The following is a 24,064-nucleotide window of genomic DNA, read 5'->3' on the forward strand; positions in this document are numbered from 1 at the left end:
CGCAATTTCTCGAATCTTGGAGCAGCCAACGCCTTGGTGAATATATCCGCCAGTTGATTTTCGCTTTCGATGTAGGAGATGTCAACCTTCTTTTGTTCTTGCGCCTCCCGCACAAAGAAAAAACGCACGTCAATGTGTTTTGTTCGCTGATGGAACACAGGATCGCGAATGAGGGTGATGGCGCCTTGGTTGTCGCATCTTAGTGGCATGGCTGAGGTGGGAGCTCCTAATTCAGAGTGAAAGCGCTTGAGCCATATGGCCTCTTTTGCTCCTTCCGCCGCAGAGATGAATTCCGATTCCGTGGTTGAGAGAGCGACGCATGGCTGGCGACGGCTGAACCATGAAACCGGATCGTTGTGTAGTGTGAATACGGCTCCGGATGTTGATCTCCGGTTTCCCAGGTCTCCAGCGTAATCCGCGTCGCAGTAGCCGTACAGTTCGTCGTCACCACCTCCAAATAGGAGGCCGAAGTTTAAGGTTTTGTGTAGATAAGCAAGGATGCGCTTGAGAGCTTTCCAGTGTTCTTGTCCTGGGCTTTGCGAGTATCTCGAGACTTGCCCAACGGCGTAGGCGATGTCTGGTCGTGTTAAGTGGGTGAGGTGCATCACCGAGCCAATGCATTCCATGAAGGGGATTTTGGCCATTTCTTGTTTCTCCTCTTCATTTTGTGGGCACATCTGTGGTGTGAGCTTGGCGCATGGATCAGCCGGAACGGACAAAGTGGAACAGTTGCTCATGTTGAATCTCTCGAGTACGGTCTTGACGTAGTCTGGCTGTGAGAGATGAATTGTGCGTTGGATTCGGTTGCGGTTGATATCGATTCCGATGAATCGATCGGGTGGAATGGAACGAACGTCAAATTCCTTGCCAAGGAATTCCATCATCTCATTGAGGACTGCCTTGGTGCTGCTGAGAATGAATCCGTCGTCGACGTAAAGGATGAAAATAGTGATTTCTTCATCCGCCTCCCCTTTACGAAGATGACGATAATACACGCATGGGTCAGCTATGCTTCTTGTGAGTCCAAAAAGGATGAGGAATTCGTTGAATTTGATGTTCCATACTCTGAAAGCCTGTTTTAGACCATACAGGCTTTTGATGAGACGGCAGACTTCTCCTTCTCTTCCTGGAACGATGAAGCCCTCGGGTTGTTTCATGTAGATTTCCTCGTCTAGGGTGCCGTAAAGGAAGGCAGTCTTGACGTCCAGTTGGACCATTTCTAAGTCCCTTGTAGCAGCAATGGCCATGATCACGCGAAGAGAATAGTGTTTGGCTACTGGAGCGTAGGTCTCGGTGTAATCTAGCCCTGGGATTTGCGAATATCCTTTGATGACAAAGCGGGCCTTGTATCTTGCAGGCGTGCTTTTGAATCCGGGTTTGAACTTCATCACCCATTTTCCTTCAATTGCTTTGCGGTCTGGTGGTAGCTGACATAAATTCCATGTATTATTTTGGATGAGTGACTCATACTCTTCAATAATCGCTGGAATCCAGAGTTCTGAATCGGCGCAGGAGATGGCCTCGAGATAACTGCTAGGCTCTATTGGTCGAGACTTTGTGCTTGAATTGGACGTTGTTGAAGGCAAGCCAAAGATAATTGCTAAAAAAAAATAAAGTTATAACTGATGTCTGTTTGTTTGTTTTGTCGGTGTGCTTGTTTATACCTTGTTTGGCTATTGATTGCCTATACTGGAGGTATCGCTCAGAAAATTTGGGACGGCGAGCCGATTGACGGGTTCTCTCGTTGTTAACCTGACGGTCAACGCGAGAACTTGTGTTGATTGCGTTAGGAGATGTGTCCTGGACGATTTCTTCATCTATAGCTTCATTGTTGATTTTCGCGCCATCTTGTATTCCATCATCAAGTGGCCTTGAAATTTCTTGAGGAATATTGATGTCGGTGGGAGCTTCGTCAAGGTCTAATTCTTGAAAGACGGGCTCATCTGTTTGTGGCTCCTTCTAGAAAAGAAAGAAATCTTTTAGTTCAGTTTTTGTTTCAGAGTGAAGAAAGAGTACTCACCGATTGCTTCTTCATGTCATTGTAGAACATAGTTTCGTCCACCTTAACATCTTTGCTAATGAGAATCTTCTTGGTGGAAGGAATGTAGACTCGAAAAGCGTTTTGAGTGTTACAGCGCCCAACGAAGACTCCTTCTTGGCTACGGGCTTCCAGTTTTGATGATATTGATGGATCTCTTATGAACGCTCGTGAACCGAAGATTCGGATTTTTGACAAATCAGGTTTCTTGCCATACCAGTAGTTGTAGGGAGTGAGCTCACCAGTTCTGGAAAGAACACTGTTTCGGATGTAGGTGGCGTAAGAGACGGCTTCTGCCCAAAGAGATGAGGGTAGTCCACTGGAAAGTAACATACATCGGACGATGTCCAGCAGGGTCCTGTTGGTACGTTCGGCTGTGCCATTTTGTTCAGGTGTATACGGGGCGCTTGTCTCATGTCGAATCCCCTTTTCTTTGAACCAATCGTCGTTCTCGCTGTTTACGTATTCTCCTCGCCCATTATCTGTCCTCAGAGTGAGCATGTAATTTCCAGTTTCGTTGAGCAGCGTCGCATGGTAGAGTCGGATTAGTGAGGGTACTTCAGATTTTCTTTTCATGAAGTAGACCGTAAGATGACCACTAAAATCGTCTTTAAAAGTGACGTAATAGGTAGTTCCTCCAAGACTCGGGGACGCGATGGGGCCCCAGACATCCGAATGAGTCAGTTCACCTATCCTGCCAGCTCTGTGTCGGCCTTCTTTGAGCGAGACTCTTGTAAACTTTCCTATCTCGCAGCCAGAGCAGAGTGATGCTGGAATTTCACAGTCACCATCGATGTTAAGACCAACGGCCAGATCTTGTCGCAGCATCTTCAGGAGCATTTGATAGCCAAGGTGGCCGAGGCGCTTGTGCCATGTGATGAGTGATGCTCGGATATCGGCACCATGTGCGCTATAGAGGGAGAGTTCAGCGCTTCTTCGTACATCTTTTTGAGTCGTCTGGATATCAGGTTCGAGATCAAGATGGTAAAGGGTGTCATCTTTTCTTTCTCCGGTGAGAACAATATCTTCTCCTCTCATGAACGATACCTTAAATGAGAGATTTAAGTGAGCATATACGTTATAAGTGTATGTATGTATTTTCACAGTACCTTGTTTTGCTCAAAGTGCGCTACTAATCCGTTGGCAGTAGCGGCTCCGATGGAAAATAGATTCACGCCAAGGCCTGGTATGTAGAGTACCTCCATCAGTGTGTTTGAGGTTTTTATTTGATTCATCATAATTGTGACGTTAATGCTGCCTGTGCCCCTTACGTCCAGCTTGCTGTTTCCTATTCCTGAATAAGGAAAGAGGATTTCAGTAAAGTTGTAAAATTTGTTTATAAAAAGAAAGAATTGTTACCTGACACAGACCAGCTACCAATTTCGATTGGTTTGAAATCTGAAAAGAAGCTTCTCTGGTCGGACATATGTTTCGTGGCACCTGAATCAGCAAAGAAAGCAAATATGCTTCTTGGATCAGGTTTGGATAACGAAAGCAGTCCAGTCGAGTGTTTGCCTTTACCCCCGACGTCTGGGTAGTCATGCTTTGAGTAGCAATCTTTCTCTTGGTGGCCCGGTTTCGAGCAAAATTCGCATTTTGGGCGTGAGTCTTGATCAGCTCTGTAATGTTGTCTCGATCGCTTATCTACAAATACTCCTCGAACTCCAAAGTGTTTCTTTCCTCTTCCACGAACACCAGGATATCCACCGCGACCATGGGTGTAACCGCCATTTGCTCCTTCATTCGCGACAAAAGCTCCTTCAGTCACGTTGCCGATCTTTTGATAGGACTTCACGACATTTTCTTCGGTAAGAAGTCGCTGATGGAGATGATCTAGAGTGCGGTCTGCGGCTGGAACGCTTGCCCATACAGATCTCACGATGCGAAAGGTTTCTGGAAGAGTGGCTAAGGCCTTTGACACCAGTTGGATGTTGCTGAGTGGTTGTTCCCGCTCTCTGAGCTTGTCGGCCACGTTTGAGAGCTTTTGGATGTGAGTCCTCATGTCGTCGCCTTGAAAGGGTTGAAGATTGAATGTATAATTAGCTTTGAGGAATTTAGTTTGTAGTAGACTATACAAGATTATACCAGTCGTGTAGTTGAAGTCGTAATAGTTCTGCCAGAGTAGGTGCAGATGCTCTTCTGTCTGCAGTTGATACTGTTGGTTCAGCCTTGTCCACATTTGAGTTGCGTTCACGCATATATACAGGTTTTCCTTCATTTCCTTAGTTATAGTTGCCATGATGCAGTTTCGAGCTAAGACGTCCTTTCGTGTCCATTGCCGTATGGCTGCTTCATTCAAAAGTAGATTTTCTTCATTGCGTTCCTGTTAGGAGGAAAAGAAATTATGAAGTTGTTAAGATTGTCACATGTTATCGCATGACATCGTCCTAGGACGAAATAAATCAATAATTATTGCAGCATGAATGACTATCAGTGTTAGGGCTGATTTGAGCTAGTAACTAGCAAGGTGAGAAATGCCCTTTAAAATAAGAGTCTTACTTGACGTAGGAGACAAAAGAAAGTATTACAAAAAAAAGGAATTTGGAAACATTCACAGATGGCACTTAGACCATGATCATTTGGTGTGACTTGGTTTAGATGGGTCTGTGAATGTGGAAATCAAAATTTACATATAACAAAAAGAGGAGAATTGCAAGATTGATGACTACGATAAAGTTTAAAGAATTTAGACTGAAGTTATATGGAATGGAATGTGGCATTTCACACTTGTATGTGCCATAGGGCAAGCATCATCAGTAACCATAGGGCATTTGACGCTTAACATGTGCCATAGGGCAAACTTTTCAACACGTTCTGTAACCAGAGACTAGTTGAGTGATAAATTAAAAGTTTGTTACCTCCTCTGGACATAACTCTGTTCCCAACACAACACGATCAATCTCCATTGCCTGGAAGCATAAGTGTATCTCATAGTTCCATTCTCTATGATTCGTGCCATCAAATTTTGGCACGTGAGAAACTGCTCTCAAAGAATTAAAGTCTTGTGCAACGTGTTCGGCCATTGTAGTTAAAAGCTACGTTAATCTGGGCCCATAACCTGTTGTAATAATAAACTCTACAATTAGACACAAGAACACTTCTGCAATAATTTATTAACTTATAAACACGTACCTTCACAAAGCACAGAAATAAGATTGTTCAACTTAAAGATATCAAATATAACCTGGTTACAAGTCGGACAACTATCTCCTGTCAGGTGTCACAAAGAAGAAGAAGGCAAGCTAGAGTTCTAGCAGACGAAGTGAGAGAGACATCTGGTGATAGGAAGGGAGTGGGTTTCAGCAACTCAAATCTGGTTTGGCAACGCGCATTTGGGTTGTAGAGAGAATAAACACAACACAATCAACGACTTTTCCTCCATTCCACTGGCCCGTAAGAGAATCGAATTCATGACCTCCGCGTTATTAGCACGGCGCTCTAACGAACTGAGCTAACAGGCCTCATATCGATATTTGGCCAAGAACGATAAAAAATCGTTAATACATAATCAAACGTAGAGATTATGACAGTGAAGGGATTCGAACCCTTGCCTCCGAAGAGACTGGTGCCTAAAACCAGCGCCAAAGACCACTCGGCCACACTATCATTATTGGTATCGTGCCCTAAGGTTTTTATATAGCAGATTCTTCATTCGACTCTTCTATATGGGATTTCGTGTTTCTTTATTTTAAATGTTGGTTACGAAATCTTGTACAACTGAAACTTGTTCCTCTATCTGTTGCACTCAACGACTTTTCCTCCATTCCACTGGCCCGTAAGAGGATCGAATTCATGACCTCCGCGTTATTAGCACGGCGCTCTAACCAACTGAGCTAACAGGCCTCATATTGATACTCGGCCAAGAACGATAACAAATCGTTAATACACAATCAAATGTAGAGATTATGACAGTGAAGGGATTCGAACCCTTGCCTCCGAAGAGACTGCTGCCTATAACCAGCGCCATAGACCACTCGGCCACACGGTCATGATTGTTATTGTGCCCTAAGGTTTTTACATAGCAGATTATTCATGGGACTCTTCTAGATGGGAATTCGTGTTTCTTTTTTTTTTATGTTGGTTACGAAATCCTTTACAACTTAAACTTGTTCCTCTATCTGTTGCACTCAACAACTTTTTCTCCATAGCACTGGACCGTAAGAGGATCGAACTCATGACCTCCGCGTTATTAGCACGGCGCTCTAACCAACTGAGCTAACAGGCCTCACATCAATGCTCGGCCAAGAACGATAAAAAATCGTTAATACACAATCAAATGTAGAGATTATGACAGTGAAGGGATTCGAACCCTTGCCTCCGAAGAGACTGGTGCCTAAAACCAGCGCCATAGACCACTCGGCCACACTATCATTATTGGTATCGTGCCCTAAGGTTTTTACATAGCAGATTCTTCATGGGACTCTTCTATATGGGAATTCGTGTTTCTTTTTTTTTAATGTGGGTTACGAAATCCTTTACAAATTAACTTTGTTCCTAAATCTGTTGCACTCAACGACTTTTCCTCCATTGCACTGGACCGTAAGAGAATCGAATTCATGACCTCCACGTTATTAGCACGGCGCTCTAACCAACTGAGCTAACAGGCCTCACATCGATACTCGGCCAAGAACGATAAAAAATCGTTAATATTATGACAGTGAAGGGATTCGAACCCTTGCCTCCGAAGAGACTGGTGCCTAAAACCAGCGCCATAGACCACTCGGCCACACTATCATTATTGGTAACGTGCCCTAAGGTTTTTTCATAGCAGATTCTTCATTCGACTTTTCTATATGGGATTTCGTGTTTCTTTATTTTAAATGTTGGTTACGAAATCCTGAACAACTGAAACTTATTCCTCTATCTGTTGCCCTTAACGAATTTTCCTCAATTGCACTGGCCCATACGAGGATCGAACTCATGACCTCCGCGTTATTAGCACGGCGCTCTAACCAACTGAGCTAACAGGCCTCATATCGGTATTTGGCCAAGAACGATAAAAAATCGTTAATACACAATCAAATGTAGAGAATATGACAGTGAAGCGATTCGAACCCTTGCCTCCGAAGAGACTGGTGCCTAAAACCAGCGCCATAGACCACTCGGCCACACTAACATTATTGGTATCGTGCCCTAAGGTTTTTACATAGCAGATTCTTCATGGGACTCTTCTATATGGGATTTCATGTTTCTTTATTTTAAATATTGGTTACGAAATATGTACAACTTAGACTTGTTCCTCTATCTGTTGCAATCAACGAAAATTCCTCCATTACACTGGCCCGTAAGAGGATCGAACTCATGACCTCCGCATTATTAGCACGGCCTTCTAACCAACTGAGCTAACAGGCCTCATATCGATACTCGGCCAAGAACGATAACAAATCGTTAATACACAATCAAATGTAGAGATTATGACAGTGAAGGGATTCGAACCATTGCCTCCGAAGAGACTGCTGCCTATAACCAGAGCCATAGACCACTCGGCCACACTATCATTATTGGTAACGTGCCCTAAGGTTTTTTCATAGCAGATTCTTCATTCGACTCTTCTATATGGGATTTCGTGTTTCTTTATTTTAAATGTTGGTTACGAAATCCTGAACAACTGAAACTTATTCCTCTATCTGTTGCCCTTAACGAATTTTCCTCAATTGCACTGGCCCATACGAGGATCGAACTCATGACCTCCGCGTTATTAGCACGGCGCTCTAACCAACTGAGCTAACAGGCCTCATATCGGTATTTGGCCAAGAACGATAAAAAATCGTTAATACACAATCAAATGTAGAGAATATGACAGTGAAGCGATTCGAACCCTTGCCTCCGAAGAGACTGGTGCCTAAAACCAGCGCCATAGACCACTCGGCCACACTATCATTATTGGTATCGTGCCCTAAGGTTTTTACATAGCAGATTCTTCATGGGACTCTTCTATATGGGATTTCGTGTTTCTTTATTTTAAATATTGGTTACGAAATATGTACAACTTAGACTTGTTCCTCTATCTGTTCCAATCAACGAAAATTCCTCCATTACACTGGCCCGTAAGAGGATCGAACTCATGACCTCCTCGTGATTAGCACGGCGCTCTAACCAACTGAGCAGACTGGCCTCATATCGATTCAAGGCCAAGAACGATAACAAATCGTTAATACACAATCAAATGTAGATATTATGACAGTGAAGGGATTGGAACTCTTGCCTCAGAAGAGACTGGTGCCTTAAACCAGCGCCATAGACCACTCGGCCACACTATCATTATTGGTATTGTGCCCTAAGGTTTTTACACAGCAGATTCTTCATGGGACTCTTCTATATGGGAATTCGTGTTTCTTTTTTTTTAATGTGGGTTACGAAATCCTTTACAAATTAACTTTGTTCCTAAATCTGTTGCACTCAACGACTTTTCCTCCATTGCACTGGACCGTAAGAGAATCGAATTCATGACCTCCACGTTATTAGCACGGCGCTCTAACCAACTGAGCTAACAGGCCTCACATCGATACTCGGCCAAGAACGATAAAAAATCGTTAATATACAATCAAATGTAGATATTATGACAGTGAAGGGATTCGAACCCTTGCCTCCGAAGAGACTGGTGCCTAAAACCAGAGCCATAGACCACTCGGCCACACTATCATTATTGGTAACGTGCCCTAAGGTTTTTTCATAGCAGATTCTTCATTCGACTCTTCTATATGGGATTTCGTGTTTCTTTATTTTAAATGTTGGTTACGAAATCCTGAACAACTGAAACTTATTCCTCTATCTGTTGCCCTTAACGAATTTTCCTCAATTGCACTGGCCCATACGAGGATCGAACTCATGACCTCCACGTTATTAGCACGGCGCTCTAACCAACTGAGCTAACAGGCCTCATATCGGTATTTGGCCAAGAACGATAAAAAATCGTTAATACACAATCAAATGTAGAGAATATGACAGTGAAGCGATTCGAACCCTTGCCTCCGAAGAGACTGGTGCCTAAAACCAGCGCCATAGACCACTCGGCCACACTATCATTATTGGTATCGTGCCCTAAGGTTTTTACATAGCAGATTCTTCATGGGACTCTTCTATATGGGATTTCGTGTTTCTTTATTTTAAATATTGGTTACGAAATATGTACAACTTAGACTTGTTCCTCTATCTGTTCCAATCAACGAAAATTCCTCCATTACACTGGCCCGTAAGAGGATCGAACTCATGACCTCCTCGTGATTAGCACGGCGCTCTAACCAACTGAGCAGACTGGCCTCATATCGATTCAAGGCCAAGAACGATAACAAATCGTTAATACACAATCAAATGTAGATATTATGACAGTGAAGGGATTGGAACTCTTGCCTCAGAAGAGACTGGTGCCTTAAACCAGCGCCATAGACCACTCGGCCACACTATCATTATTGGTATTGTGCCCTAAGGTTTTTACACAGCAGATTCTTCATGGGACTCTTCTAGATGGGATTTCGTGTTTTTTTATTTGAAATGTTGGTTACGAAATCCTTTACAACTTAAACTTGTTCCTCTATCTGTTGCACTCAACGAAAATTCCTCCATTACACTGGCCCGTAAGAGGATCGAACTCATGACCTCCGCGTTATTAGCACGGCGCTCTAACCAACTGAGCTAACAGGCCTCATATCGATACTCGGCCAAGAACGATAACAAATCGTTAAAACACAATCAAATGTAGAGATTTTGATAGTGAAGGGATTGGAACCCTTGCCTCCGAAGAGACTGGTGCCTATAACCAGCACCATAGACCACTCGGCCACACATTCATGATTGTTATTGTGCCCTAAGGTTTTTACATAGCAGATTCTTCATGGGACTCTTCTAGATGGGAATTCGTGTTTCTTTTTTTTAAATGTTGGTTACGAAATCCTGTACAACTGAAACTTATTCCTCTATCTGTTGCACTTAACGAATTTTCCTCCATTGCACTGGCCCGTACGAGGATCGAACTCATGACCTCCGAGTTATTAGCACAGCGCTCTAACCAACTGAGCTAACAGGCCTCATATCGGTATTTGGCCAAGAACGATAAAAAATCGTTAATACACAATCAAATGTAGATATTATGACAGTGAAGGGATTCGAACCCTTGCCTCCGAAGAGACTGGTGCCTAAAACCAACGCCATAGACCACTCGGCCACACTGTCATGATTGTTATTGTGCCCTAAGGTTTTTAGATAGCAGATTCTTCATGGGACTCTTCTAGATGGGAATTCGTGTTTCTTTTTTTTAAAATGTTGGTTACGAAATCCTTTACAACTTCAACTTGTTCCTCTATCTGTTGCACTCAACGACTTTTTCCCCATAGCACTAGACCGTGAGAGGATCGAACTCATGACCTCCGCGTCATAAGCACGGCGCTCTAACCAACTGAGCTAACAGGCCTCACATCGATACTCGGCCAAGAACGATAAAAAATCGTTAATACACAATCAAATGTAGAGATTATGACAGTGAAGCGATTCGAACCCTTGCCTCCGAAGAGACTGGTGCCTAAAACCAAAGCCATAGACCACTCGGCCACACTATCATTATTGGTATCGTGCCCTAAGGTTTTTACATAGCAGATTCTTCATGGGACTCTTCTATATGGGATTTCGTATTTCTTTATTTTAAATATTGGTTACGAAATCCTGTACAACTTAAACTTGTTCCTCTATCTGTTGCAATTAACGAAAATTTCTCCATTACACTGGCCCGTAAGAGGATCGAACTCATGACCTCCGCGTTATTAGCACGGCGCTCTAACCAACTGAGCTAACTGGCCTCATATCGATACAAGGCCAAGAACGATAACAAATCGTTAATACACAATCAAATGTAGATATTATGACAGTGAAGGGATTGGAACTCTTGCCTCAGAAGAGACTGGTGCCTTAAACCAGCGCCATAGACCACTCGGCCACACTGTCATGATTGTTATTGTGCCCTAAGGTTTTTACATAGCAGATTCTTCATGGGACTCTTCTATATGGGAATTCGTGTTTCTTTTTTTAAAATGTTGGTTACGAAATCCTTTACAGCTTAAACTTGTTCCTCTATCTGTTGCACTTAACGACTTTTCCTCCATTGCACTGGACTGTAAGAGAATCGAACTCATGACCTCCGCGTTATTAGCACGGCGCTCTAACCAACTGAGCTAACAGGCCTCACATCGATACTCGGCCAAGAACGATAAAAAATTGTTAATACACAATCAAATATAGAGATTATGACAGTGAAGGGATTCGAACCCTTGCCTCCGAAGAGACTGGTGCCTAAAACCAGCGCCATAGACCACTCGGACACACAATCATTATTGATATCGTTCCCTAAGGTTTTTACATAGCAGATTCTTCATGGGACTCTTCTATATGGGATTTCGTGTTTCTTTATTTTAAATGTTGGTTACGAAATCCTGTAAAACTGACACTTATTCCTCTATCTGTTGCACTTGACGAATTTTCCTCCATTGCACTGGCCCGTAAGAGGATCGAACTCATGACCTCCGTGCCATTAGCACGGTGCTCTAACCAACTGAGCTAACAGGCCTCACATCAATACTCGGCCAAGAACGATACAAAATCGTTAATACACAATCATATGTAGAGAGTATGACAGTGAAGGGATTCGAACCCTTGCCTCCGAAGAGACTGGTGCCTAGAACCAGCGCCATAGACCACTCGGCCACACTATCATTATTGGTATCGTGCCCTAAGGTTTTTATATAGCAGACGAGTAACCTGAGGCCCGTTTGAACCCGGGGAACTTTTTTTCTAGCGTAATGTTGGACTCTTTGGCAATTCGCTTTTCTGTAGCTTAATCATCTGCCCGTAATAGATTTTATCGTGGGAAATCTGCCCAGTGACTACCTTACTTGAAGATTTCGTCATCACGGAGATGCTATAGACATCTTGCGGTGATGCTGGTTGTTGCGTCATCAAAGATTGCGTCATCACGGCGACGACATCTGGTGGTGATTTGTTTGGGCATGTTTGGGCAGGATAAGCTCCTCCCCCTTGAGACATGAATAAGCTCCTCCCCCAAAATGTTCGTGACATTATCCGTGACATTGTGCGTGACATGAATAAACTCCTCCCCCAAAAGCTTGTTCTTTTATTATATTTAGAATAGATTTTTCCCATAAAGTTCAATGATTGAAATTAAAAATAACCACCGTTTAGTTTAATAACCGCAAACTTAAATTAAATTATGGTTGTTGCGTCATGGTTGGGGCATGGTTGCGTCACGGCGATGCTATAGACATCTGGTGGTGATTTGATCATGAATAAGCTCCTCCCCCAAAATCGACTGACCAATCACAGCGCGTGACAGACACAGGCTCCTCCCCCAAAAGCTTACATGTTTGGACATGTTCCATTTTGGGGGAGGAGCCTGTGTTGACTTATTGTTGACACATGAATAAGCCACTCCCACAAAAGCTTGTTCTTTTATTATATATGGATTCTTCATGGGACTCTTCTATATGGGATTTCGTGTTTCTTTATTTTAAATGTTGGTTACGAAATCCTGTACAACTTAAACTTGTTCCTCTATCTGTTGCACTCAACGACTTTTTCTCCCTAGCACTGGCCCGTAAGAGGATCGAACTCATGACCTCCGCGTTATTAGCACGGCGCTCTAACCAACTGAGCTAACAGGCCTCACATCGATACTCGGCCAAGAACGATAAAAAATCGTTAATACACAATCAAATGTAGAGATTATGACAGTATAGGGATTCGAACCCTTGCCTCCGAAGAGACTGGTGACTTAAACCAGCACCATAGACCACTCGGCCACACAATCATGTTTGTTACTGTGCCCTAAGGTTTTTACATAGCAGATTCTTCATGGGAATCTTCTATATGGGATTTCGTGTTTCTTTATTTTAAATGTTGGTTACGAAATCCTGTACAACTTAAACTTGTTCCTCTATCTCTTACACTCAATGACCCTTTTCGTACTGCCTACGGCTGAATACAACCCTCTTTCGCCCTTAGGGCCTTAAGGGGAAATACGAAAAGGGTGATTTTGGTGAGCGTCGTCTACAAATTGATCAGAAATTAAGCACCGCCCATCAAAAATGACTGAGACCCCGTTTTGAAATGGGAGGCGCTTATTCGAACTTTGAACTAGAAAAACACACACTTCTATTGATTTAAAAAAAAAATAAAAAATACCATGAGAATCAGCGTGAAAAACTGATTCTCATGAAGTATTTTTAAAACAAATAAAAATTTCATGCTACGACCCAATTTCCATTAATTTTTGATATTTTGCCCTGTCATAGTTACAATTGTGTGCTATTCTCAATACACCTAGTTTACGCCACATTGCAATATAAATAGCCATTGCAATATAAATAACAATGTCAAGATGGCCGAGTGGTTAAGGCGTCAGACTTAAGATTCTAATTCAAATAATAGATTAATAGGTAATCTTGTGATATCCGTTACTTGGCATTCTGGTTTCGAAGAAGGCGTGGGTTCGAACCCCACTCTTGAAAAACCTTCCTTTCAAGTTTTATTCTTTTTTACTTTAAATCTTGTTCTCCATTGAAAACACATACGTGTCGCAATAGTTAACAGTCACTCAAAGCAAACGGACATTAGTTAAGGGGAAGTAACTCAGAGGTAGAGTGCTCGCCTCGCATGTGAAAAGACCAGAGTTCAATCCTCTAAAACTCCAATGTAGTGCAAATAATCGAGAGGTAAAAAGCAAGTATCAGGAACATACTGGTAGTTTCGATTCTGAAGGGGTTGTAACTCAGTGGTAGTGTTCGCTTTGCATGCGAAAATCCCGGAGTTCAATCCTCCGCAACTCCATACTATAATCGCTTTCATTTTGAAAAAAAAGATCATTGTCATGTCTGCCAACAGAATGAAACTACATTCCACATTCTTACGAATATCTCGTGAAAAGTGTAAATACCCAGTGATCAAACCAGTACTTGCAAAACGATAGGGCATAATCTTTCTTATCCTTCTTTTTCTTCTACTGGTAGAAACCGGCTTTTGTCGTCACAACGGTATTTTCTGACGGCCATTCGGTTGTGGCACTGTCGATTAAACCTGCCATGATCCTCGAAAATTGAACAGAAAAGCATACAATTGTCATTAATTATTGATATTTTGCCCTGTAATAGTTACAATTGTGTGCTCTTCTCAATACACCTAGTTTACGCAACATTGCAGTATAAGTAGCCATTGCGTTAACAATGTCAACATGGCCGAGTGGTTAAGGCGCCAGACATAAGATTCTAATTCAAATTCAAATAATAGATCAATAGGTAATCTTGTGACATCCGTTAATTGGCATTCTGGTCTTCGAAGAAGGCGTGGGTTCGAACCCCACTCTTGACAAAACCTTCCTTTCAAGTTATATTCTTTTTTACTAGAAATCTTCTTTTCCATTGAAAACACATACGTGTCGCAATCTTTAACAGTCACTAAAAAAAACGGGCATAAGTTAAGGGGTTGTTACTCAGAGGTAGAGTGCTCGCTTTGCTTGTGAGAAGACCAGAGTTCAATCCTCCGAAACTCCATTGTAGTGCAAATAATCGAGAGGTAAAAAGCAAGTATCAGGAATATACTGGTAGTATCGATTCTTATGGGGATATAACTCAGTGGTAGAGTCTTCGCTTTGCATGCCAAAAGCCCGGAGCTCAATCCTCCGCAACTCCATACTATAATCGCTTTCATTTTGAAAAAAAGATCATTGTCATGTCTGCCAACAGAATGAAACTACATTCCACATTCTTACGAATATCTCGTGAAAAGTGTAAATACCCAGTGATCAAACCAGTACTTGCAAAACGATAGGGCATAATCTTTCTTATCCTTCTTTTTCTTCTACTGGTAGGAACCGGCTTTTGTCGTCCCAGCGGTATTTTCTGACGGCCATTCGGTTGTGGCACTGTCCATTAAACCTGCCATGATCCTCGAAAATTGAACAGAAAAGCATACAATTGCCATTAATTATTGATATTTTGCCCTGTCATAGTTACAATTGTGTGCTCTTCTCAATACACCTAGTTTACGCCACATTGCAATATAAGTAGCCATTGCGATAACAATGTCAAGATGGCCGAGTGGTTAAGGCGCCAGACTTAAGATTCTAATTCAAATTCAAAAAAAAAAATTAATAGGTAATCTTGTGATATCCGTTACTTGGCATTCTGGTCTTCGAAGAAGGCGTGGGTTCGAACCCCACTCTTGACAAAACCTTCCTTTCAAGTTTTATTCTTTTTTATTTTAAATCTTCTTAATAATAATAATAATAATAATAATATATTGCATTTCTATGAGGCGCAATTTTACATAAGCACAGATGATCAAAGGCGCCTTTTGGCTCACGACTGAAGCAGGGAAGTAATTATTTATACGCAATACAGAAAAAGTGAGTTTTAAGTGCAGTACGGAAGCGAGGAAGAGAAGAGGCTGAGCGAACAGACACAGGGAGTTTGTTCCAAACAGTAGGTGCATAATTAGAAAATGCTCTATTGCCGTAAGATTTCACATGAATCGAAGGCGGAACAAGATCATAAAGAGCAGAGGGGGCAACGGAGGACCTCAGAACACGACCACCTCGACCGTCGACTACTCGGCGAGATATTAGGCTGGACAAGTAGGAAGGAGCACAACGATTGAGGCAGCGGTACGTCAGCACCGCGATGTTGAAGTCAACCCGATAAGGGACTGGCAGCCAGTGAAGCTCCCGCAGATGAGGGGTCATGGCATCGCGACGTCGGGCTCCGGTGACGACTCGAGCAGCAGCATACAAGACCTTCTTTATAGGTTCCAACCGAGATGACGGGAGTCCGGCGAGAAGAGAATTCCCATAGTCAATGTGAGACAGGACAAATGCGGAGACCAGTTAGACGGCAGCCGATCGTGAGAGGAATTTTCTAATTCTTGCAATCCTGCGGAGGTGGAATAAGGCACTTCTACACGTCTTGTTGATCTGCAGATGCATAGTCAAGTGCTTATCAATGGTGATCTCAAGGTTTCGAACAGAATCGGACGGAGTGATGGACGCATCACCAATGGCAAGAGGAAAATCAGCAGGTTTACATCGGCTGGTCTTCGAGTACACGACGATTGCATCAGACTTTGAGTCATTGAACTTTATCCGATTTTCTGCCATCCACTGCTTTGTTTCACCAACGCAGGCGGAGAGTGTGGAGAAAGCCCGACACTGCTCGGAGTAGTCAGGGGTAAGGTGGAATGAAACATACTTCTGGTCGTCGTCGCCATAGTAGTGATCCGTCACACCGTGCTTCAGCGAAATGGAATGGATAGGGCTGTTATACAGAGTGAAAAGGACGGGGCCAAGTACAGATCCTTGGGGCACGCCGAATGAAAGATAAACAGCAGCAGAAGTTACTCCAGAGATAGAAACAGATTGAAAGCGATCGTAAAGATATGACCGAAACCAGGTAAGTACAGAGCCAGTAATGCCGAATCGACGCGTGAGTCTACTCAATAGGATTGAGTGGTCAATGGTATCAAAGGCTGCGCTCTGGTCCAGCAGGGCCAAAACAGCCGCATCACCACTATCCACACTCAGCAAGAGATCATTAAAAACCTTGAGCAATGCTGTCTCCGTTGAATGATTCGGCCTGTATGCCGACTGGACAGGGACGTAGAGATCACCGGCCAGTAAGTGACTTGAAAGTTGCTTGGCAACCACACGCTCGACAAGTTTAGATAGAAAAGAGAGCAGAGATACAGGTCGATAGTTATTAAGATCATCCACACAGAGGCTCGGTTTCTTCAGGAGAGGAGAGACAAAAGCAAGTTTCATTTCACCAGGCAAAATACCGGAGGACAGCGACAGATTCACAATAGAGGCAATAGGAACAGCAAGTACATCTGCAAATTTCTTTAGAAGAGAGGTGGGAATCGGATCACGAGAGGAGGATTTGGAAGGCCATTCTTTAATTAGAGCAGCAATTTCACACACCGAAACACATTCAAACGAAGAGAAAGAGGGGACGTCGCTGGACACATCAGCATCAGCAGTGGCAGTGGCAGAGGAGCAAAAAGCAACGTCGTCAAGGCTGGCCCTGATATCGGTCACCTTCTTCAGAAAGTGATCACTGAAACGGCTGACAAGATCAGGAAGGGAGTCATGGCAAGGAAGCTTAAGACCCGGCTTCTTAAGAAGAAACGAGTCGACGATATTGAAAAGTGACTTTTTTCCCTCAGCCTCCACGATCTTTTCGTTGAGGAACGACGACTTCTCTTTCTTGAGCAGATGGCATTTTTCTTTTAACAGGTTACGGACGATCTCCCTGTCAATCTCGAGTGCTAGACCCTTTTTCTTCCGATTTCTCCATCGACGTTCCGATGCTCTGCACCTTCTTCTGATAGCCAAGACATCTGTAGACACCCAAGGATTTGCCGGCCGGACAGTTATCACCTTCGAACGCTCAGGCGCATGTTTGTCGAGTAGCAGCGAAAGGTCGGCGTTGTATTGTTCAAGCAGTATGTTGAGGTCATCAGATGGATCAGTAAAAAGAGAGAGACTGAGCAAATCAGACATGAAGCAGTCGGCATCAATGCGGTCTAGCTCACGATACGTAATTCTTTTCTGTGGGCGCACAGGCCAATGGGCACGAATGAGCGTATGAATGGCAAATTGATCTTCTATTAAAGTAGACACCATGCATTCACAGACGACGTTGTCGGAGATACGCGAAATAACGAGATCGAGAGTGTGGCCATCAAGATGAGTGATGCCTCGGATGTGTTGGGAGAGGCCAAAAGAGTCAAGAAGGGTGAGAAACTTACAGGAAGTGGAGTTTCCCGCCACGTCGACGTGAATGTTAAAATCGCCAACACCTAGGAACTTGCCGCTGGATACCACGAGCAATTGAAGAAAGCCGGAGAAATCCGACAGGAATTGGCCGTCGCTGCATTTCGTAGACTGAGAAGGGGGGCGATAGAAGATAACGAGCGAGACGGATGCAGGTAGAATTGCACTGGAGAAGAACCATCAAGTACTCAAATGATGTGGCAGTGTATCCAAAGGAGACAACATGGATCTGATAAGATTCACGGTAGATGAGAGCTACTCCTCCTCCTCTCCTTCCACCCAGTCTGGCGGAGTGAACGGCGCTGAACCCAGTGGGGCAGATGTTCAGCAGGTCATCGTCACCGTGGCGCTCGTTGAGCCAGGTCTCAGTGACGGCAAGCAGATCCAGATCATAAGTAATGAGATGATGAGTGATGACGTCAACCCTCTTGAGTAGGGATCTTGCGTTAACGAGAGCAAAGGGCACGAATTTCTTCGCCGCTCTTGCACTCCTCGCCGCCTTGCCAGCTCTGACACCGCGCTTACCCGGACGTTTGACTCGAGAGTTGTAAACAACACCCTGGCCCATACCCGGTTCACGCGAGATGCCAAGATTGCGGATGATATTAAGTATAGCATCATCGAGTTTTATCTGACTAGAAGTGGACGGTTGAAGAGAGAAGAGGCTTCTCCGAGACAATGCCTCAGGCACTTTACGTAAGTGACAGGTACAGTGGGTATGGAACAACAACACCAGCGAAATACCGAAATATTTAGCAAGATGGGGGGCAGAAGCACAGCCAAATAGATTAAAACAGGATCCCGACGAATTAACATCACCAGAAATGTAAAGCACACGAAACTAGAAGCACTTTTCCACGTATAAATAAGACAAAAAGTCGAGAGCCGAAATCACCGCAGCCACTAAGGGCGCAGGCGAGCAGACGACATCATTTCTTCTCCATTGGAAACACATACGTGTCGCAATAGTTAATAGTCACTCAAAGCAAACGGACATAAGTTAAGGGGTTGTAACTCAGAGTTAGAGTGCTTGCTTCGCATGTGAAAAGACCAGAGTTCAATCCTCCAAAACTCCAATGTAGTGCAAATAATCGAGAGGTAAAAAGCAAGTATCAGGAACATACTGGTAGTCTCGATTGTCAAGGGGTTGTAACTCAGTGGTAGAGTGTTCGCTTTGCATGCGTAAAGCCCGGTGTTCAATCCTCCAGAAACTCCATACTGTAATCGCTTTCATTTTGAAAAAAAAAAAAAAAACATTGTCATGTCTGCCAACAGAATGAAACTACATTCCACATTCTTACGAATATCTCGTGAAAAGTGTAAATACCCAGTGATCAAACCAGTACTTGCAAAACGATAGGGCATAATCTTTCTTATCCTTCTTTTTCTTCTACTGGTAGAAACCGGCTTTTGTCGTCCCAGCAGTATTTTCTGACGGCCATTCGGTTGTGGCACTGTCGATTAAACCTGCAATGATCCTCGAAAATTGAATAGAAAAGCATACAATTGCCATTAATTATTGATATTTTGCCCTGTCATAGTTACAATTGTGTGCTCTTCTCAATACACCTAGTTTACGCCACATTGCAATATAAGTAGCCATTGCGATAACAATGTCAAGATGGCCGAGTGGTTAAGGCGCCAGACTTAAGATTCTAATTCAAATTCAAATAATAGATTAATAGGTAATCTTGTGATATCCGTTACTTGGCATTCTGGTCTTCGAAGAAGGCGTGGGTTCGAACCCCACTCTTGACAAAACCTTCCTTTAAAGTTTTATTCTTTTTTACTTTAAATCTTCTTCTCCATTGAAAACACATACGTGTCGCAATAGTTAACAGTCACTCAAAGCAAACGGACTTAAGTTAAGGGGTTGTAACTCAGAGGTAGAGTGCTCGCTTCGCATGTGAAAAGACCAGAGTTCAATCCTATAAAACTCCAATGTAGTGCAAATAATCGAGAGGTAAAAAGCAAGTATCAGGAACATACTGGTAGTCTCGATTGTCAAGGGTTTGTAACTCAGTGGTAGAGTGTTCGCTTTGCATGCGAAAAGCCCGGAGTTCAATCCTCCGCAACTCCATACTATAATCGCTTTCATTTAAAAAAAAAGATCATTGTCATGTCTGCCAACAGAATGAAACAACATTCCACATTATTACGAATATCTCGTGAAAAGTGTAAATACCCAGTGATCAAACCAGTACTTGCAAAACGATAGGGCATAATCTTTCTTATCCTTCTTTTTCTTCTACTGGTAGAAACCGGCTTTTGTCGTCCCAGCGGTATTTTCTGACGGCCATTCGGTTGTGGCACTGTCGATTAAACCTGCCATGATCTTCGAAAATTGAATAGAAAAGCATACAATTGCCATTAATTATTGATATTTTGCCCTGTCATAGTTACAATTGTGTGCTCTTCTCAATACACCTAGTTTACGCCACATTGCAATATAAGTAGCCATTGCGATAACAATGTCAAGATGGCCGAGTGGTTAAGGCGCCAGACTTAAGATTCTAATTCAAATTCAAATAATAGATAAATAGGTAATCTTGTGATATCCGTTACTTGGCATTCTGGTCTTCGAAGAAGGCGTGGGTTCGAACCCCACTCTTGACAAAACCTTCCTTTCAAGTTATATTCTTTTTTACTTTAAATCTTCTTCTCCATTGAAAACACATACGTGTCGCAATCGTTAACAGTCACTCAAAGCAAACGGGCATAATTTAAGGATTTGTAACTCAGAGGTAGAATGCTCGCTTCGAATGTGAGAAGCCCAGAGTTCAATCCTCCGAAACTCCAATGTAGTGCAAATAATCGAGAGGTAAAAAGCAAGTATCAGGAACATACTGGTAGTCTCGATGGTCGAGGGGTTGTAACTCAGTGGTAGAGTGTTCGCTTTGCATGCGAAAAGCCCGGTGTTCAATCCTCCAGAAACTCCATACTGTAATCGCTTTCATTTTGAAAAAAATAAAACATTGTCATGTCTGCCAACAGAATGAAACTACATTCCACATTCTTACGAATATCTCGTGAAAAGTGTAAATACCCAGTGATCAAACCAGTACTTGCAAAACGATAGGGCATAATCTTTCTTATCCTTTTTTTCTTCTACTGGTAGAAACCGGCTTTGTCGTCCCAGCGGTATTTTCTGACGGCCATTCGGTTGTGGCACTGTCGATTAAACCTGCCATGATGCTCGAAAATTGAACAGAAAAGCATACAATTGCCATTAATTATTGATATTTTGCCCTGTCATAGTTACAATTGTGTGCTCTTATCAATACACCTAGTTTACGCCACATTGCAATATAAGTAGCCATTGCGATAACAATGTCAAGATGGCCGAGTGGTTAAGACGCCAGACTTAAGATTCTAATTCAAATTCAAATAATAGATTAATGGGTAATCTTGTGATATCCGTTACTTGGCATTCTGGTCTTCGAAGAAGGCGTGGGTTCGAACCCCACTCTTGACAAAACCTTCCTTTCAAGTTTTATTCTTTTTTACTTTAAATCTTCTTCTCCATTGAAAACACATACGTGTCGCAATAGTTAACAGTCACTCAAAGCAAACGGGCATAAGTTAAGGGGTTGTAACTCATAGGTAGAGTGCTCGCTTCGCATGTGAAAAGACTAGAGTTCAATCCTCCGAAACTCCAATGTAGTGCAAATAATCGAGAGGTAAAAAGCAAGTATCAGGAACATACTGGTAGTCTCGATTGTCAGGGGGTTATAATTCAGTGGTAGAGTGTTCGCTTTGCATGCGAAAATCCCGGAGTTCAATCCTCCGCAACTCGAAACTATAACCGCTTTCATTTAAAAAAAAAGATCATTGTCATGTCTGCCAACAGAATGAAACTATATTCCACATTCTTACGAATATCTTGTGAAAAGTGTAAATACCCAGTGATCAAACCAGTACTTGCAAAACGATAGGGCATAATCTTTCTTATCCTTCTTTTTCTTCTACTGGTAGAAACCGGCTTTTGTCGTCCCAGCGGTATTTTCTGACGGCCATTCGGTTGTGGCACTGTCGATTAAACCTGCCATGATCTTCGAAAATTGAATAGAAAAGCATACAATTGCCATTAATTATTGATATTTTGCCCTGTCATAGTTACAATTGTGTGCTCTTCTCAATACACCTAGTTTACGCCACATTGCAATATAAGTAGCCATTGCGATAACAATGTCAAGATGGCCGAGTGGTTAAGGCGCCAGACTTAAGATTCTAATTCAAATTCAAATAATAGATTAATGGGTAATCTTGTGATATCCGTTACTTGGCATTCTGGTCTTCAAAGAAGGCGTGGGTTCGAACCCCACTCTTGACAAAACCTTCCTTTCAAGTTTTATTCTTTTTTACTTTAAATCTTCTTCTCCATTGAAAACAAATACGTGTCGCAATAGTTAAAAGTCACTCAAAGCAAACCGACATAAGTTAAGGGGTTGTAACTCAGAGGTAGAGTGCTCGCTTCGCATGTGAAAAGACCAGACTTCAATCCTCCAAAACTTCAATGTAGTGCAAATAATCGAGAGGTAAAAAGCAAGTATCAGGAACATACTGATAGTATTTATTTTTAAGTGGTTGTAACTCAGTGCTAGAGTGTTCGCTTTGAATGCGAAAAGCCCGGAGTTCAATCCTCCGCAACTCCATACTATAATCGCTTTCATTAAAAAAAAAGATCATTGTCATGTCTGCCAACAGAATGAAACAACATTCTTACGAATATCTCGTGAAAAGTGTAAATACCCAGTGATCAAACCAGTACTTGCAAAACGATAGGGCATAATCTTTCTTATCCTTCTTTTTCTTCTACTGGTAGAAACCGGCTTTTGTCGTCCCAGCGGTATTTTCTGACGGCCATTCGGTTGTGGCACTGTCGATTAAACCTGCCATGATCTTCGAAAATTGAATAGAAAAGCATACAATTGCCATTAATTATTGATATTTTGCCCTGTCATAGTTACAATTGTGTGCTCTTCTCAATACACCTAGTTTACGCCACATTGCAATATAAGTAGCCATTGCGGTAACAATGTCAAGATGGCCGAGTGGTTAAGGCGCCAGACTTAAGATTCTAATTCAAATTCAAATAATAGATAAATAGGTAATCTTGTGATATCCGTTACTTGGCATTCTGGTCTTCGAAGAAGGCGTGGGTTCGAACCCCACTCTTGACAAAACCTTCCTTTCAAGTTATATTCTTTTTTACTTTAAATCTTCTTCTCCATTGAAAACACATACGTGTCGCAATCGTTAACAGTCACTCAAAGCAAACGGGCATAATTTAAGGATTTGTAACTCAGAGGTAGAATGCTCGCTTCGCATGTGAGAAGCCCAGAGTTCAATCCTCCGAAACTCCAATGTAGTGCAAATAATCGAGAGGTAAAAAGCAAGTATCAGGAACATACTGGTAGTCTCGATTGTCAGGGGGTTATAATTCAGTGGTAGAGTGTTCGCTTTGCATGCGAAAATCCCGGAGTTCAATCCTCCGCAACTCGAAACTATAACCGCTTTCATTTAAAAAAAAAGATCATTGTCATGTCTGCCAACAGAATGAAACTATATTCCACATTCTTACGAATATCTTGTGAAAAGTGTAAATACCCAGTGATCAAACCAGTACTTGCAAAACGATAGGGCATAATCTTTCTTATCCTTCTTTTTCTTCTACTGGTAGAAACCGGCTTTTGTCGTCCCAGCGGTATTTTCTGACGGCCATTCGGTTGTGGCACTGTCGATTAAACCTGCCATGATCTTCGAAAATTGAATAGAAAAGCATACAATTGCCATTAATTATTGATATTTTGCCCTGTCATAGTTACAATTGTGTGCTCTTCTCAATACACCTAGTTTACGCAACATTGCAATATAAGTAGCCATTGCGATAACAATGTCAAGATGGCCGAGTGGTTAAGGCGCCAGACTTAAGATTCTAATTCAAATTCAAATAATAGATAAATAGGTAATCTTGTGATATCCGTTACTTGGCATTCTGGTCTTCGAAGAAGGCGTGGGTTCGAACCCCATTCTTGACAAAACCTTCCTTTCAAGTTATATTCTTTTTTACTTTAAATCTTCTTCTCCATTGAAAACACATACGTGCCGCAATCGTTAACAGTCACTCAAAGCAAACGGGCATAATTTAAGGATTTGTAACTCAGAGGTAGAATGCTCGCTTTGCATGTGAGAAGCCCAGA

The 24,064-nt window shown here is 42.5% G+C and overlaps 19 non-coding genes across 19 annotated transcripts; 8 read left to right on the forward strand and 11 right to left on the reverse strand.

Moving 5' to 3' along the window:
- Positions 1–5,562: 5,562 nt before the first annotated feature.
- Trnal-uag lies at positions 5,563–5,644 on the reverse strand. Its single transcript has one exon. It is a non-coding gene; the product is annotated as a tRNA-Leu (tRNA).
- A 682-nt stretch (positions 5,645–6,326) lies between these two features.
- Trnal-uag lies at positions 6,327–6,408 on the reverse strand. Its single transcript has one exon. It is a non-coding gene; the product is annotated as a tRNA-Leu (tRNA).
- Positions 6,409–6,690: 282 nt separating this feature from the next.
- Trnal-uag lies at positions 6,691–6,772 on the reverse strand. Its single transcript has one exon. It is a non-coding gene; the product is annotated as a tRNA-Leu (tRNA).
- A 163-nt stretch (positions 6,773–6,935) lies between these two features.
- Positions 6,936–7,009, reverse strand: Trnai-aau. Its single transcript has one exon. It is a non-coding gene; the product is annotated as a tRNA-Ile (tRNA).
- Positions 7,010–7,698: 689 nt separating this feature from the next.
- Trnai-aau lies at positions 7,699–7,772 on the reverse strand. Its single transcript has one exon. It is a non-coding gene; the product is annotated as a tRNA-Ile (tRNA).
- An 826-nt stretch (positions 7,773–8,598) lies between these two features.
- Positions 8,599–8,680, reverse strand: Trnal-uag. The gene has a single exon. It is a non-coding gene; the product is annotated as a tRNA-Leu (tRNA).
- Positions 8,681–9,606: 926 nt separating this feature from the next.
- Trnai-aau lies at positions 9,607–9,680 on the reverse strand. Its single transcript has one exon. It is a non-coding gene; the product is annotated as a tRNA-Ile (tRNA).
- A 445-nt stretch (positions 9,681–10,125) lies between these two features.
- Trnal-uag lies at positions 10,126–10,207 on the reverse strand. Its single transcript has one exon. It is a non-coding gene; the product is annotated as a tRNA-Leu (tRNA).
- Positions 10,208–10,371: 164 nt separating this feature from the next.
- Positions 10,372–10,446, reverse strand: Trnai-uau. Its single transcript has one exon. It is a non-coding gene; the product is annotated as a tRNA-Ile (tRNA).
- A 1,208-nt stretch (positions 10,447–11,654) lies between these two features.
- Positions 11,655–11,736, reverse strand: Trnal-uag. The gene has a single exon. It is a non-coding gene; the product is annotated as a tRNA-Leu (tRNA).
- An 893-nt stretch (positions 11,737–12,629) lies between these two features.
- Trnai-aau lies at positions 12,630–12,703 on the reverse strand. The gene has a single exon. It is a non-coding gene; the product is annotated as a tRNA-Ile (tRNA).
- A 2,415-nt stretch (positions 12,704–15,118) lies between these two features.
- On the forward strand, positions 15,119–15,262 carry Trnal-uaa. Its single transcript has 2 exons — positions 15,119–15,155; positions 15,218–15,262. It is a non-coding gene; the product is annotated as a tRNA-Leu (tRNA).
- A 4,214-nt stretch (positions 15,263–19,476) lies between these two features.
- Trnal-uaa lies at positions 19,477–19,619 on the forward strand. The gene is made up of 2 exons: positions 19,477–19,513; positions 19,575–19,619. It is a non-coding gene; the product is annotated as a tRNA-Leu (tRNA).
- A 250-nt stretch (positions 19,620–19,869) lies between these two features.
- Trnaa-ugc lies at positions 19,870–19,941 on the forward strand. The gene has a single exon. It is a non-coding gene; the product is annotated as a tRNA-Ala (tRNA).
- Positions 19,942–20,334: 393 nt separating this feature from the next.
- Trnal-uaa lies at positions 20,335–20,477 on the forward strand. The gene is made up of 2 exons: positions 20,335–20,371; positions 20,433–20,477. It is a non-coding gene; the product is annotated as a tRNA-Leu (tRNA).
- Positions 20,478–21,193: 716 nt separating this feature from the next.
- On the forward strand, positions 21,194–21,336 carry Trnal-uaa. The gene is made up of 2 exons: positions 21,194–21,230; positions 21,292–21,336. It is a non-coding gene; the product is annotated as a tRNA-Leu (tRNA).
- Positions 21,337–22,051: 715 nt separating this feature from the next.
- Positions 22,052–22,194, forward strand: Trnal-uaa. The gene is made up of 2 exons: positions 22,052–22,088; positions 22,150–22,194. It is a non-coding gene; the product is annotated as a tRNA-Leu (tRNA).
- A 707-nt stretch (positions 22,195–22,901) lies between these two features.
- Trnal-uaa lies at positions 22,902–23,044 on the forward strand. Its single transcript has 2 exons — positions 22,902–22,938; positions 23,000–23,044. It is a non-coding gene; the product is annotated as a tRNA-Leu (tRNA).
- A 715-nt stretch (positions 23,045–23,759) lies between these two features.
- Trnal-uaa lies at positions 23,760–23,902 on the forward strand. Its single transcript has 2 exons — positions 23,760–23,796; positions 23,858–23,902. It is a non-coding gene; the product is annotated as a tRNA-Leu (tRNA).
- The last annotated feature ends 162 nt before the right edge of the window (positions 23,903–24,064 follow it).

Source organism: Daphnia pulicaria, chromosome 1 (assembly GCF_021234035.1).
Source record: "Daphnia pulicaria isolate SC F1-1A chromosome 1, SC_F0-13Bv2, whole genome shotgun sequence".
NCBI lineage: Eukaryota > Metazoa > Arthropoda > Branchiopoda > Diplostraca > Daphniidae > Daphnia > Daphnia pulicaria.